This window comes from Mirounga angustirostris, unplaced genomic scaffold (assembly GCF_029215605.1).
Source record: "Mirounga angustirostris isolate CCGP_5_RB_7025 unplaced genomic scaffold, mMirAng1.0.hap1 SCAF_7, whole genome shotgun sequence".
Taxonomy (NCBI): Eukaryota; Metazoa; Chordata; class Mammalia; order Carnivora; family Phocidae; genus Mirounga; species Mirounga angustirostris.
The window spans coordinates 30,366,779-30,381,193 of NW_026991715.1; the positions used below are offsets into that span (position 1 = coordinate 30,366,779).

Here is a 14,415-nt window from a genome sequence, read left to right on the forward strand (position 1 = left end):
TATAGCAAAGAGTGGAATTGACATATTTATTAAGGATTCTGACACCAAAACCAATTTGCCTCAATTACCCTAAATTTTAAATTAAAAATTAAGAATATGGGAAGACTGAGTTAATTATTCCAGTTCTTCATGTTCCTTATATGGTCCCATCTTTCCTGAAAATTACCTTCTCTTTGGTTCTGGAAAATTCAAGGTGGGAGTAGGGCTACACATTAAGGCTGATTTGTTCTACCTAATGAATAACTAAAACAATTATTTTTATTTATTTTTGGAAAAATCCAAAGAAAAGGCTCACTTTTTCCTTAAACATCAACTCAATTAAGGAAAGCCTATTTGGGACTTCAAACAGGGTTTCTCAACCTCAGCACGATTGACATTTTGGGCTAGATAACTCTTGGTAGAAGGAGGCTGTCCTGTATATTGCAAAGAATTTAGCAGCTTCTCTGGCCTCTACCCAGTAAATGCTATTAGCACCACCCTCCTAGATGCGGCAGTCACAATTATTTTCAAACATTGCCAAATGTTCCCTGGGAGGAGGGCACAGCCACCCCTCGTTGAGAGGCACTGGCCTATATTACCCAGAAATAGGTTTCTTTACAAATAAAGCAAGATTGAGAATTGAAGCTGCTTTTATCTGATTCTCCTGGGGGAATGCTAAACTGAAAAATCAGTTTAACTATTTTGATGTCCCACGGAGACTATATCTACTTGTTCAGATCATCCCATTCTACATTTGTTTTTAGAATCCATTTGATTGTCAAAAACAGGAACTTCCTTACTCCATTCCTAGGGCTCCGACATGCCAGTTCATTGACTGTTTGATAATCTTTTCGACTATCTAGGCATTTAGTGATCTGTCTGATTTTCTCTATCCTTTGAGTCTGGGCAATTCCTCCGTTCTTTGGGAGGCATCTTTTGTGCTCTTACAGTTTTTCTTCCTCCTTCTATGTTATCTCTTCCAACTTCAGACCTAAGCTGAGCCCACAGAGCAACTTGGGAGAGGTTGGAGTCTCTGGTTGCTTTGATCAGTATGTGAACTCATAGTTCAGGAAACAAAACTGTTGGCTTTGAGATTATCAATGTGAGCATTCATAGGAATCCTGCAATCACAAATTGTTCCTTGCATATTATGCAGTGACTGCAAGACAGCAAATGGTTTGGGGGAAGATTTTACTAGCTATTTGAAGTGTGGAATGGCTCTAGTACACAAAATACTTAAACCAAATTATTATGTCTTATAATGTTCAACAAAACACTCCGCAAACATTTAGTTCTGGGAAAAAAAAAAAAAAAGGCACCCTCAAGGCAGGGTTATGGGCACTTCTGGGAGTTGTAAACCCATGCAGGCTCCAGAAATATGTGCCTTCCAAGGACTGGAAACTTCTGAATTACCAACAAATAATCAGTGAGTGTGACAAAGAGTTAAAGTACACAGACTTTACTTTCACAAAATTTATGATGTAGTAAAGAGGTTTAAGATGTAGACCTGAAACTGCACACCAATGGTCAATAGGCTAAATCGGGACCATGGATTTGTTTTGCTTGGCTTGGATAGGATTGGCCTCCTGAATGTCTGAGAAAGGGAGAAAAAGTGAGAAAGAATGAAAGAAGTGGCTAAGCATATAAAAGTGATATTTTTTTTGCATTAACATCCAGATTTCCAGCTGTTTTTGAAAAATCAGAAGATCTGCCAACACTGCCCCTTATTTCATTTCCCCATGGTGGCAGTTGGCTGGAGTGGATCAGCAGCTGCCCCTGTGATCAGAATACGCACTGTCTGGTTCCCCACCCTGGCCCACTGCACTTCCTCACCAGGCCCCTGTCCCATTGGAAATGGCCACCTCTCATGCAGACACTTGTGCAACATCTACTTAGTCTTTTCACTGTGGGAACAAACTGCTGGAGCCCCGAGCAAAAGAGCAGTTGTCCATTTGTGTGAGAGGATGCTGGCTCAGGCCGCGGAGGTGATAACAGAAAGCAGTGAGAAATCAGATTTGGCATATATTTTGAAGGTGGAGTTAAGAAGATTTCATGATGGATAGACTTAGGCTATGAGGGAGAAGATTCGGAAGTGACTCCAATTTTGATTTTTACTTAGATTAATTGGCTGAAAAAGGAAACCTACCGTGGAGTACTGGAAAACCCGGGTTGAACTTTTAAAACGAGGACAAAATTATTTAAAAGGTTTTCTTCACTAGTACTCTTCAAACTGGACACCCTACGTGGTGCTACTATCACATTCTGGGAAATGCTGACGCTTCGGGGGAATTTAAGGAAAAGAGCAAGGAGAAGATGCCCAAACACTAAGGCAGAGACTTAGGTTCTTGCCGCAGGAGGCGGAGTGGAGGGATACCAGCCTACAGGTGAGCTTTGGGCAACTCAGTGGCCTCACCTGTCCAGAAGGGTGTGTGTATCTTGAACTATTGGGGTTGCTCTCCCAATACACGGACAGCCCTAATTCGGGGAACCCCAAGTGCAGGCCCTGCCAGCGGGGTTGGGGGAGAGCCGAGACTCCGAGATTTCCATACAGAAGGGGTTCTAGGATTGCTGCTCAGAAGTTTGTTTTGAAGCTAGTTTTCATAAAAAAGAGGATTCTCTCAGAGTTATATAGTTACCCCCAAAATCAATAAAAGTAGCCAAGTTGCGTCCGAAGATCTTTCTACAGTGTTTGTATGATTGAGAAAATCTGCAATTGTCCCTATCAAGGGCAGTAGTTTTATTTTCTTACAACGTGGGTTGCTTTGGTTAGTGGAGACTACTAGCGGCCATCGTGGCGGTGGGAGCGCACCGACTCCCACGCCTGGGCCTGGCCATTGCCCCAAGAGCCTCGGGCGGATCGGAAGCCAGGCTTGGCCGCGCGGAGCCAAGCGCCAGGGCTTCCTTCCCGCCGGCCCCGCAGCGGTCACTCGGCCTCTCGCGCGCATGCGCGGACTCCAGCGGCGTCCTCCCCGGCTCCTTCCCTCCCTCATCCGGGTCCTGGGCGAGCGGGCGCCGTGCGCGTGTCCCGCGGCCGAGCTGCTAATAAAGTTGCACTGAGGGGAAGCGCAGCGACGGCGCCCGGGGAGTGCGTCCAGCCGGCGGGTGAGTGAGTGTGGGGCCCCGGGGCGGGCGAGCCGGGCTGGGGGCTGCAGCTTCTTCCGGGACGCGGCTCCCCCTCAGGCCCCAGCGGCTGCTGGAGTCGGGCCGAGGCGGGGGCGTTGGGCCGCGGGCGGAACGGAAACCGCCCGGGCCTGCGGGGCGGGAGGTAGGCCGAGTCCCGGCCTGCAGAGGTTCGAGCGGCCGAGGATGGAGCGGCCCGTCCGGCTGCGGAGGCCTTACTGCGGCCGGGGGCGTCTCGAGGCTGGCCTTGGTCCCTGCGCTGCCGTTGCCGCCCGGACTCTGGAGGGAGGCGCTCTGGACGCCCTCGGGGCGGGGGTGGGGTGGGGTGGGGGAGATTCCCGGCCCCGCTTGGGTCCGGAGGAGCGGTTTGTTGTACCTCATCTAAGCACCACTCAGTCACACCCCTGGTAGGATCGCCGTGCTGGGTCGAGCCGTGTGATCTGCTACCCTGCAAAGCTGTCCAATGGCTTGATGAATCCGTGCCGTCGTCGCTTTGTGTTTCAGAGATAAGGATCCACGCTTATCGGTGGGAATTACACTCTGGGCACTTGTGCCCTGCTGCTGCACTCAGCTGGTAGTTAGACCTGGTTTCTGCCACTTGCCGTGCTAGTTTTCACCATTGCAAAGATTTCTTGTCCTTTCTTGCAAACTTCTGCATTGGTGCAAGGAGAATGCCAAGCCGTCCCTGTTTGCCTTCATCATATTCGGTCTCTGCCCGGTCTTTCACTTCAGTAGCAGTACTCAAATTCATATTCCGGTCTCTCCCCTTCCCCCTCCCTTTTCCCTCTCTTCCCCTTTCAGCTGCTGCTATTACGTGGAGTTTGGAGCCTAAGCTTTGAAAACTCCCATGTGGCGCCTGTCTTAAGTTGGAGCATGCTCAGTAGCCAAAAACAGATTTCGGTTGCAAAAAGAACTGGGGCGAGGATAGCCCGGGTATTTGGACGTGTGCCCGATTCCTAACAAAATGTTCCAATTCTGGTTTTGATGGCATTGGAGAATGGAGCTGTAGGCCATCCTGGAGGTGAGGAATGCCTGAACACCCTGGGCCAGATCACTATCTTGATTGCAGAGACATTGTTTCCTGACCAGCTGGAGGTCTGGGGGGGGGGGGGGGGACATTCCTGGCTGCTTGTGCGTTTAAATGGGTGTGGTGCTAAGTATATCTTGTTTACCTTATCTTTCTGTGGAAAAAGTTTTGGGTTTGTCACATCATGCGTGTTGCCTAGCACTACCAAAAGTGTTCTTATCTAGCAACAAAGGCTGGGTAGGTGGAGGTTGCGGCTTGGCTTCACAGAAGTTGAGAGGAAAGGGTGCTTGAGTTGCTGTTTTAAAAATTAAATTTAAGTTCCTAAAAACCAGAGTACTTGCATTTCCTTAGAGTACCTGAATTGCCCAGAGTGAGTTTTGAATTTTAATTTGAAACCTAAAAGGCTCAAAAGCCTTAGTCCCAGTAAATTTAGTGACATTGCAAGTAGGGTGAAGTTTCTGCTAGATGTCATTGTGGTGGTGGCTGTTGTAAGGAAAACAATACCCTAGACACAATGTGACAGTTTCACACGTATTGATCAGAATACTCTTAGGAAATTAGTGTGTCCCAAATTTAGTAAGTAAGGGATTATTTACAGATTTGTACAAATTCTTTTTTTTTTTCTTTTACTCCTTCTTTGGTAGCTATTTTTTCCCCTCTGCGGTGAACCCTGAGATTACAAGAATACGGAACAACTCATAAGAGGCAATTTAACAAAATTTAAACTTCACAAAGGTGGTATATAATTACAAGAATACGGAACAACTCAGACAATTTAACAGAATTTAAACTTCACAAAGGTGGTACCTAATACGTTTTGGATTTTTAAAATTTAAGTTTTGTTTTGAATGTTTGCATGGTTACATCCTCCTCTCTTTCCCTCTATATTGCGGATCCCTCCATCAGCGTGCCTTTTTCACATAGCTGTTTTTATTGCATAAATGTTACTGTGTATCTTTGTTACAAAAATTCATTCGTCATTTATCCTTCCATTTCTTTCAAATCTGAAATAGCTAAAATAGACAGTAAAAGTTAGGTGAACCTCCTCCGTTCGCTTTCCTCTTAGATTTTAAATGCATCCATATGATACAGTCTGGTAAAAAGGAGGAAAGCCAGCAGTGAACTGGGGAAGAGAGAAGAATAAAATATTTTTGTAGATTCTGTGCAGATTTGGTGGTATTATCTACTTGTCTGGTTCACTTAGGTAGGCGCCACAGAAATGGGTAGATTGATACGTGTTGCATTTCTTTTCCCCCTGGCAAAGTCAGCTATTAATTTCAGTGGGACACAGTGGCAGAATGTTGTTACTAATGAGGTTTGAATCAGATTGTTGTTTACTGTTGGTTATGTAACATGTTGCTGGAAGTATTATTAAAAGTTCCCTTCTGCAGCAAGGTAGAGGCAAGTAAATTCTGCTTACTCTTCACTGGGTTTTAATTCTTGGCTGAACCTGAAGGCACATTACACTATAACCATAATTATACCTGGGCAGCCTGTCTGTTTCCTGTTTGCATCATGAACCCAAACATTATGATTTGCAGTGATGATCTTTTTTGTCCTTTGCGTTAACAGAGGCAATATGTTTTCTCTGTCTACTGAAAACAGATTTGTAACTTGGTCAAATCAAAGATACTGGCTTCTTAGTGTTTTGAAGACTAGGCAGTAAAATACCAGTTTTTCATCTTAGTGATTTAAGTTGAAATACAAATACTGTCTAAAAAAATCTGTTTCACGCATATTGTTTGATAGTATTTTATGTAAATTTTAATGTTACCAGTAGTTTCTAGAGTTTTTGAATTAAGAAAGCCCTTTTTGTTTATGACTTATCAGTGTTTATTATTACCAGATGTATATGTTGGTTTAGGCACTGAGCCACACATTTGGGTGAATTTCAGAGCCTGCTTGAGTATACTTTAAGATATAGCCACCTTTATTCCTTTGGTTTATCATTCTACACTGTTTTCTTCTGGAGCGTCCGTCTGTGTTCCCTGTCTTCTGTGTGTGTGTGTGTTTCATACTAAGCACAAAGAAGAAGCCAAAATAGTTTATTTCTTCAGATGTTGCCACTGCCTTACATCCAGTGGATTTGCCAGTCTACTCATAAGGTCAAAGACGGTGAAGAAAATTTCCTTTTATAAAGGACAGTCGCAGCCTGAGAGATGATTTTTATCTCTACCAGTCCGAATATTCTAGAGAAGAGAGAGTTATCTGGAAGGATAGGACCCAAGAAGGCTGCACAGAGGTAGGGAGCTTTCCCACCAAAAAAGATGATGCATGATCCCAGGAAGCCTGTCCATGTCTTCTCATACCTTGTTTTTATACTTCCAAAGCTAATAGAATAATAGAACTGGAATTTTTCGTGCTAGATTATCCAGTTTATTGCCATTGTGTAGAACTGTGAATCTGAGAGGTATGTTTACTAGTTGGAAGTTTAAGATGTACAGTTCTTTTTGAAGAACTGTTAAGATTTAGATTGTTGTTAGGACATCTCCCATTTTCATATGTCCTCTTCATATTCTAAAATTTTATTGTTTTACAAGTTTGAAAAGGTGGTATAATTACATAGTAGGTTTTTCAGAAATAGTCATCTAGTTCCTAACTTTTTAGTTTTGGTGGTTTTTTTTGTTTGTTTGTTTTGTTTTTGTTTTTTTCTTTTGTTTTGCTTTGGGCAGCTAGGTCGAGAAAATTTTGGCCCTATCATAGTAGAGAGGCGGTTTCAGTGACTTTTCTTCCTGCTTTTATTGTAGTATTCTCTAACTTAGTTGTGATAGTATTTTAGAAGAAAGAATTCTTTATTAGACAGTTCTCTATGGGCAGTACTATAATTGTAATTGACTTTTGGAAGCTAGTGTTAAAGTACATTTTGTAAACAGGTTTTGCTCTTGAATTTTGTGGTATACCAGTCTGTCTGTAATGCATATACAGTTTACAGACTAGTATACTCTGTGAAAATTTGACAGTGGTTTGATGTGTTGTGAGAGTCTAACTAGGTTTTTCCTTTTGATTTCTGTGTATGTTTTGTTATTGCTGAAAATAACAGAACAAAACTGGTGTCACCATCCCACCTTTCTCTGAGCATAGCACGTGGGGTTCTGAGAAGTGTCTTACACTTTTCCAATTTAACTGTGATCTCAGAATATGACTGGTGCTTTCAAGGCAAGTTTTGTTTTGTTCAGTTCTGTTTTCATGATGTGTTAGGATCTGTCTTGCATCCTATCTGGTAGGCTGTATAACTTGAGATCTAGTTATTCTGGTTTGTATGTTCCCAGGAAAGGGGGTACTACAGAAATATTTCAAAGCTAGTCTTCTCTTTCCCCTTATTTACATCTCTGTGCCCACTTAAGCGAGTGCCTGCTTAACTCACTATTTCCACTTTTTTGAGGTGGAAGTGTATAACTGAGTGACAACAGGAGCCAAAAAGCTACCCAGAGCCGTATTTGCTCCCTTTTCTTCTATGTGACTTGAGTTCTGGGGTGCACATGAGGTATCTTGAAAACATCTTCCTAAAGCATCGTGTACACAGGTTAGTGCTTTGTGCTCCTGAGACCATTTTATAGTGTAATGATTTGGTATCTGCCCTTGACGGTTTTATAACTTAAAGGAAAGCACTATAATGATTGACCAGCTCTGTGTCTATTCCTGTGCCTACAAGCCTGTGCAAGTATACTCCAACACATCTGGTAGTAATATCGGAAATCTTGCAGGCTCTGTGGGGGTGAGTATACATCTAGATCAGGCGCTGCTTAATTAGAGGACTTAGAGGAGCAGGTGAAGTTTAAAGAGTGATTAAAAACTGGGAAACAAAAGTCTGGACGTGGGAGATAAAAAAAGAGAGACTTGTGTGGGCACAAAGAGAGACTATGTAAGATTATTGTGTGAGAAGTGCCAGGGAACATGAGTTCAGCTCCTGAATGGCTGTGAAATCCACTGTGAGAACTTTTGATATCTTTGGAAATTGAGAGCCATGATTGGGAGAAGTGGAGATTGAAGTGTTTCTCTACTGAAAGTTGTTTCGGTGCCCATGTAATTGTAGCCCCTCTTCCTTATAGATGTTCCCATAAAGAATGGTATTTCTGAATCTAGGACAGCTTGTAGGCAAACTTGCTCCTGGTTTCTCTTCTCTGCCTGTTGCCATGGATGTGGCTTACATGTTTTAATAATTGTATGTCTGGATCCGGGATTGATTTGACAGCAGTGGTGACTACTGTTGATATTAGAACCATAGGGAAGGATATTTTTAAAGCTTTACCCCCACCAGCCACAAAAATGTTACCCTTGGAGATATATGTATATATATATGTATATATATGCAAGTGTGTGTGTGTGTGTGTGTGTGTGTGTGTATATATATATATATGCAAGTGACTTTCTTCCATTGCAGGTGATCCTAAGGGCTTTGGTTCTCCAACCTGCTGCAGATCTGGGACTCTTGTTAAAATGGTGGGAGGTACGGCCCTAATCTCAAACCTAATGAATCTGAATTTTGTGGGATGGTTATGAGAAATTTCTTTCTTTAAAATCTCCATCCATAATTCTTTTCTACAGGGTTGGCTGAGATTATGGTGGGTTGTGACCCATATGGGCATTTATTTGTGTGGGTTGATATGCTCAGCAGGTTCTGTTTTGGCTAACAGTGTTGGGTGAGATTTTTGGATTGGTTGCTTGCCTTTTATTTTGGATTGAAGCAGTTAGAGAGGTGTTGGAGCAGAAAGTGAGGGAGCTGTTTCAATGAATTGAAAAGTCAAGTCTGGGCATGAGCCCTGTGTGTGTGTGTGTCTGGGGGTAAGTGTGGAAGGTGGTTTGTGTATGTCTTTATAGGAGTTGGTTAAGAGGTCCTACTAAGTAGCTTGAGGTAAGAACAGGATCTTTGGGTTTTTGATGTTAATATGATTTCATTTGAAATGGAAGCCTGGTAAAGCTTAATAACATTTCATTCATACATTTAATGTATGTAAAATGTAACGCCTGATCTTCCTTTAGCTTTGCTATCAGCCTTCCCCCAAATCAGTTGATGGCAAATCCTGTTCTTCCAGTAGTCGATGCTGACACTTGGAATCACTGTTGACTCTTCTGTTCTCACATTCCCCATATCTCTTCCATCAGGAAACTTACTATTCCCTGAAATGTATGTGAAGTTGTCTACTTCTCAGCACCCAACTGCCATCACTCTGGTCTAAGCCATTATCATCTCTCACCTAGCTGACTGCAGCTCTGAACTGGTCTCCCACTTTTTAAAACCCTTGCTGTTGATTCTCAGCACATCAGCCAGAGTAATTCTTTAATAATGTTAGTCAGAAATTGTCATGTCTCCATCAGAGAGCTCTCAGATGGGTCCTCATTTGACTTACAGCCAGTGCCCTTATATGCAGGTCTCTTACCTGTTTAACCCCATTTCTTATTTTACCCTCCTTGTTCACTTTATTTTCAGGCTATACTGGTCTTGCAGTTCCCAGAGTGTGCCAGACATGCACCCACCTTGGGACCTTTACATTCCCTGTTGCCTTTGCCTGCCATGGTTTTCCACAGATACCTGCCTGGTTTGCTCCTATTTCCTTCAAGTTTTGACTCTGTTGGTGCTTACTCAAGTGAGGCCCAGCACAGCCACCCTATTTAAAATCACACCTCTCCCACAGCACTTCCCGTTTACCTTCCTCTGCTTTATTTTTCTCCATAGCACTTTTCACCTAACAAACTAATCACTTATGTATTGTCTTTTTTCTGTCTCCCTCCACTAGAGTGTAACACCACATGAGGACAAAGGTTTTGGTCCCCTTTATTCATGTGTGTATTCCCAGCTCCTAGAATGCTACTTCAAAAAATATACTTTTTGAATGAATTACTTGAATACATTTAACAGGTTCTCTGAATATGCTTAGTATTGTTTCTTAAAGATTACATTCTAGTGGGAGAGAAAAAATCAAGTAAGTCAACAAATAATTACACATTGGTTCATAGCGTGAAGGAAATGAACACTGTATTGGATTAGGGATTGGGGGAAATCTACTTTATATAGGATTATGGGTGATTGGGGAAGGTCTCTGGGATGACAGCTGAAGCTGAAGTCTGAATGATGAGAGAGCTTGGAAATTAGTGGTTGAGGCTTGAGGAAAGTGGCTCAGGCAGAGAATGGCATTTGTAAAATCTCTGAGGTACAAAAGACATTCCAGTATAGGAAGATAAATGCTTTTGAAAGATGAATTGGGAGCAGAAGGTGTTTGCCCCTAGTTTCTCATTGATTTTTCTTAAATTTTAGCCTCCAAATTTGTATAATCCTAGATAGAGTGGAGAGAATTCTTTTGAAATATGAATGTCTCTTGTAAATCCCCTCTTTAGTAAGAATTTTTATATGGCTGAAGTGCAGCTGACTTTGGTTTGAAATTTGTTTTTTCCCCTGACTATACAAGAAACACGTTTGTTTTTTAAAAAGTACAGAATTGTATGAGGCAGAAAGTAAGAAGTACCCTAACCCTTCAGCTAAGGTCCTTTCAAAAGCTTTTTATTTTAGCACATTCTCTTTCATTAATTAAAATAAATATTTCTTGAGCATATGTATCACAGGGCTTATAGCAATAAGTGAAAATAGATATTGTTCCTCTCATTTATGGTCTTGCAGAATTTGCACTCTTTCGGGGCTGGACAGTTAAATGTAAAAAATAGAGGTATGTTAAGTGCTACAAAGTAGAGGTACGTGATGCATGCATGAAGAGTATATAATAGGGGGATTTTATCTACACAGCAGCGTCTAGGAAGGCTTCTCTGAAGAAGGGATGCTTGAGCTGAAATAGAATTAGTGTGTGTAAGTGTGTGTCTGTGTTTTGTAATGTGTTAGATCCTTTTGTAATGTATAATGTTTCTTAATTTTACATTGTTTTCATTTATAGCTAGATACCACTGTTTTTCTTTGTATTTATTAGGTACTCTGCATTATTGTCTAATTGATAGTTTGCAGTTTCTCGAAAGAGTTTCAGGGAACTTAACACACAAGGATTTCTTGGTCTTATTATCCTGGTTTTCTTTCTAGCTCTGAGGTTATTTCTCTAAGAAATGACAAAATACTTTAATTGAGAGGGTTGTACAGTCAGGTCTTCATAAACCAGAGGTAGACTATAAAAGGCCAAGGTGATAGCAGACAGTAGGTTCATAGTTTTATTCTTAAGTACCTCCAGGTTCTAACGTAAGAAGCAGCACACATTCCTGCCTGCTCAATTACTGGCCTTCTGTGCTTGCTGTATATGTATTTTACTCTTTTTAATTTAATTATTGTTATTATTTTTTATTTGGAGAGAGAGCACACATGAGCTGGTGGGGGGCAGAACGCAGAGGGAGAGAGAATCTGAAGCAGGCTCCAGCACGGAGCCCAACACAGGGTTCGATCTCCCGACCCTGAGATCATGACCTGAGCCGAAATCAAGAGTCGGACGCTTAACTGACTGAGCTACCCAGGCACCCCCTTTTTTTTCCACTCTATTTTAATGCCCCATCTTGGTTGGTTATCATAAGGAAAGAAAATTAAGTGGTGTGCTAACTAGCATAAGAAGTTCTTTGTAGCACCTTCTCTTTTTTCCATTATTCTTTAAGATCTTTGCGATTACAGATAGTGTTTTTTTCAGGCTGAGTTCCTGGCTTATTAGACGCAGTAAACTGTGAATAAATGAAACATCTACTCTCATAGAGTCATCTCACTTCTAGTCGTATGATCCTCCAAATCTACATATTCTGTCTCTCTTGCGCTTTAATTTCACATCTCCTTGGAGGTGTCTCAGTGCTTTTACTCCCTTAAAGCCAGCCCTTCACCAACACTTTCTTGCCTCGTCTTGGCTATAACTAGAATTGCCCTTTTTAGGTAAGTGATGTCTTTGCTTTTTAGCTTTTAAACCTTTACCTCTCTTGCTTGCCCTTGTTTCTCTTGTGGGTGGTCACCAAGTCCTCTTGATTGTTTATTTGTAATGCCCATCACATCTCATCATTTTCTGTCTCTGCTGCCATTGCTATCATGGCTTTGTACCCCTGAGCTGGTGTGTCTTCCCGTCATAGTTGGATTTCTACTGTGTTTTCCCTCTACCTTCTCTGCCCCCCCCGAATTAGGTCTCTTCCTTGGTTATTTCTGACTTTTCAAAATTCCTCTTAGAACATATCTTTCTGCTTAGAACTCTGCACTACACATAGGGTTTCTTCTAGCAGCCTGACTCTAGCCTCATATTCATTCTTCCCTGTTTGGCATCCATTCTGTGGTGGTGCCTTTCCCTTTTGTTTCACAGACTGGCTAAGTGTCTTCTTGCCTCATTTGGCTTAATGACACTTGGTTTTCCTTATTCTTGTCCTTTATAACCAACTATATTGTGAATTATAGATTGTCATATTCCTATTTTGATCTTGTGATAATTGTTCCCAAAATTTGTGCCAAAATGATGAGCGGTTTTCCACACCTCATCCTTAAGGCTTTTCTTCACCTTAGTGCAGTGCCTATGGTTGCGGGGGGAAGGACCGTGAGCTAGGCAGAGCTCTTGTTTTTTTGTATACTGGCTAAGCCTTCCACTTTGTCTGTCACTAGCCATTTGCAGCCCAATTATTTCTTCTTCAGCAGTCTTATTAACAAGTATGTAATCTTTTCACCTTCTCCCCCTCACCCTCTGTTTTCCAGTTATATTGGGATAATTCCTCTTCCTTTCTGTTATATTTATGATCTCCCTAAATCTCAGTTTCAAAGTGTTTGATCACTAGACTTAATTATATTCACTCAAACTGCAATATTGATGAGAATTAACTGGCTCACTTTACACAGGTTGTCCTGTGTATTTCCTAATGGGATTTTAGATTTTGGGGGCTTCTCTGGTTTTAAGCTAGAAATAGAAATTCCCTGAAAGGTATCTTGGGCATGTTCAGTTTAGTTCGTATTTTCTGTTTTATTAACTTGGTTAGCTCACTCTACATTACTGTAACAAGACATGGCTTTTAAGGAAAAGGCTCATTTTGACATTTAGAATTGTAAAATGTTGGTTTAGTATGGCCCCAGTAAGAGCAAAAAAAGAGAAAACAGATTTTGTTTTCTGTCCCTGATTATGCTATTGAAATAAGGCTTTTTATAAATAAGTACTAAAATGTTAAAAATGTTAAATAAATGTTACATGTTATAAATAGCTTTTTAGGGATGTTTATTGCAAAAGAAAATAATTCTCTGTTAAGTTCCTTGAAGTGTCCTTGTTTTCTTAGGAATTAAATGTATCACCTTTAAAAAATAACAAATATGTATTATTCCCAGTGGTGTATTTTAGGATAACTTCAGGATTATCCCAATATAACTGGAAAACAGGGGGTGAGGGGGAGAAGGTGAAAAGATTACATACTTGTTAATAAGATTGCTGAAGAAAAAAATAACTGGGCTGCAAATGGCAGTGTGTTAGATGGCCCAGGATGAGGATGGCAGAGGCACAAATAGAATCTGCTCAGAAGCCAGGTTTTCATGTAGGGCACTGTCTCACGTATCTGGACTGTCAAATGCATTTTCCTTTCTACTTAGAGGAGAGCACAGAGGGAAGCAGTGAAGAATGTGGGAGAAGCTGTGAGGAATGAAGAAAGAGGAGGCAGGAAAGAAGAGTCAAAGAAATGAGAACAAAAGAGAAAGGAGGGCAACAGATAACTGGTGGGAAGTGATGGGGAGCATGAGAAGGGCTTTGGGAGGGGACAAAAGAAAAAGCTGCATTATTTCCTTACTTCTTCTAAGTTGTAGTTACAGTTTTTTCACCTCAGAACATCTCTGAAAGTGGAATGTGTCTTACATTTGATGGTATTTGAGTGTTGGTTTTGGCCAGGTGGTAGTTGTGATGTAGTTGTCATTGCGTGGGCATACACTCTGCCTTTCTGTTTATGTTGCTGTCATTTCTTCCATTTACAACCTTTGGGAAGATGAAACAAACACCAGTATCAGAACTTGCAGGATGCGTATCTGGCTTGAATGACAGTCCTGGAGTAATATTGGAACACTCTTCAGACCTACAGTCTTGAGGGCAGAAGGATGATAATGTGAAAAAAAATTTTAAGCGGTAAGAAAGCACTGTGTGATAGTGAATTTGCTGCTTGTTCTTCCTTCAAGTTTAATACAGTAATGGTACCATTTAAGTAGATGGCTTTGTATATTTGTTGAAATAAAGTAGCTCAGCTATATTTTTTAAAATCCTTGGCCTGGTAGCAAGATGTTCATGATTATTACAACAGTAGTAACTACAGTACAGAGTATGCACCATGGCAGGCACTAAGTTAAGTGTTTATCTCATTTAATTCTCAGAACTGAT

The 14,415-nt window shown here is 41.5% G+C and overlaps 1 protein-coding gene across 5 annotated transcripts in view; it reads left to right on the top strand.

The window, feature by feature from the left end:
* The first annotated feature begins 2,922 nt into the window (after window positions 1-2,922).
* Window positions 2,923-14,415, top strand: part of SMAD5 (SMAD family member 5) — a 53,829-nt gene continuing 42,336 nt past the window's right edge. Inside the window, exons 1-3 of one of the 5 annotated variants that reach the window (XM_064595929.1) lie at window positions 2,932-3,081; window positions 3,901-4,120; window positions 4,771-4,926. The gene's annotated coding sequence lies outside the window, so the exon portion shown is untranslated. Of the gene's footprint in view, window positions 3,082-3,900; window positions 4,121-4,770; window positions 4,927-7,191; window positions 7,650-8,507; window positions 8,574-14,029; window positions 14,167-14,415 lie in introns of those variants that run through there. The other 4 variants (XM_045892862.3, XM_064595930.1, XM_045892835.3 and 1 more) reach the window with 4 other exon arrangements.